Source organism: Panthera tigris, chromosome B4 (genome assembly GCF_018350195.1).
Source record: "Panthera tigris isolate Pti1 chromosome B4, P.tigris_Pti1_mat1.1, whole genome shotgun sequence".
Classification (NCBI taxonomy): Eukaryota; Metazoa; Chordata; class Mammalia; order Carnivora; family Felidae; genus Panthera; species Panthera tigris.
Genome location: NC_056666.1, coordinates 73,861,552 through 73,863,413, shown reverse-complemented (window position 1 = coordinate 73,863,413; position 1,862 = coordinate 73,861,552).

Sequence of the window (1,862 nt, the reverse complement as noted above, 5' to 3'; positions counted from 1 at the left end):
TCCTCTCTCCTGTTTCCCTCTCTGGACCCCATCTTTGTAGCCTCCTCTGGGCTGTTACGTGTCCTCTCTGGAGGAAAGAAATGGGCAGTGCTTCTGACGTCAGATAGTTTTTGGACTTTTCAGCTTCTTCTCAGGCACCAGCCACTCCTGACTGGGATTTGGGGACAGGATTGGGGTCTGCTCTGATGCCAGGAAGGGGCTTCTCTCCATGGCCTGCGTGCCTGATTACCCACATCCCTGCCCATCCTTGGCCAGTGCTCTAGATCCAGAGAGAACTGGGCATTTCACAAGCAGCGACCAGGGCCCTCCTAGGAGCCCTCCTTTGGGCTCCTGCACCTGCTCCTGCTAGAACATTAAAAACACGAGGGCCAAGTGGGTACAGCCTCTGAGTCCTGAACGAAGGCCACGGGCCTAGGATGGGGTGGAAGACTGGAGCTGTGCAGGGCTCCAGTGTTGGGAAGAGGCAAGGGGGAGGGGGCAGTGCAGGTGGTCAGCCTCAGGGAAAGGCAGGGGCAAAGGCAGGTGTGGGCTGGAAGTTGGGACAGAGCTGCAGGAGTGAAGGAGAAGGAGAGGCACTCTGAGCCTGAGGGACAGTGGCTACAGCTGGAATGGAGCTGCCGCTTCTGAACACTGATCACTCAAGGTCAGATGCAGTGTCTTCTGGGTATTCGGAACACAGGCGCGCGCGTGCGCGCGCGCACACACACACACACACACACAACCCTTGAGAAGCAGAAGCTGGCAGGGAGAAAGCGGCTACTAATTTATGCACATTCACAGAACAGCACATTTGCCTGCTGGGCAGGCCTGTTCCCTCCCACACAGCTCTAGACCTGTCCCTGCCTTCCCTCCTGTTCTCCCAGCCTCTCCTTACCCTCCGGCCACCACAGTCACCATCACGGGCCTGTTTTCTGTGATTGTTCCCTTGCCCCTGTCACACTTGACTGGTTTGAGCACCAGCCAGGAAAGTGTGGGGGTCCCTGTTCTTGTCTCCGTCAGCTCCCCACGGATCCCCAGCCCTATCCAGTCTTCCCTCCAGTTTGCCTACCTCCCCCACCTGGAGAAGGCAGGAGCCCAATGCTCTTTTCCTCCCACTCCACCCCTGTCAAAGTGGCCCATGATCGGCTGGCTGTGACCTGCTAGTCCTGGGAAGGTTTGGCTCTGTGCCCATTAGCATTCCGCCTCCCTGCCTCTGTCCCCCACCCCCAGGAATGGGCAGGAAAGGATGGGGGAGCTGAACTGGAACCGCCCTCAGGGGAAGGTGCCTGGGCAAGTATTGAAGGACTTTAATCTTCCAGATTCCAGGAGGTAGAGCCCCCGTGAGGGTACTGGGCTCTCATTCCTCCCGCTTGTGGATCAACCACAGCCAAGGTAGAATCCCAGGGATGCTGAGGGAAGTGGAAGCAGGCCCGGGTACCCCAGCCCAGCTCTTCCATCGTCTGGTCTCCCCTTGTCTGCAGTCCCACCCGAGGCCTGTTAGTTAAATCTTCCTCTATCTTCCCACTGTCCATCCCACCAACTGACCTCAAATGACACAGGTGAGCCTGCCAGCAAAGTTTGCAGTCCAGGACAGCAGAAAAGGGTCAGTGACAGCGAAGCAGGAGGGAGATGGAACAAATTGCCCTGGAAGCTGGACCACCCGGAGCTGGAAAAGTAGCTCCTCTCCCTCCCCTGGCCTGGGGTGCAGGCCCTTGGTGGGCACCTGCTGGTCTCCCACAGTTCCTATTCATTTCATTGCCACCCCTAATCTTTCTTTTTTAAAGTTTATTTGTTTATTTTGAAAGAGAGAGAGGCCGTGAGCAGGGAAGGGGCAGAGAGAAAGAATCGCAAGCAGGCTCCGCACTGTCAGCACAGAGCCCGAG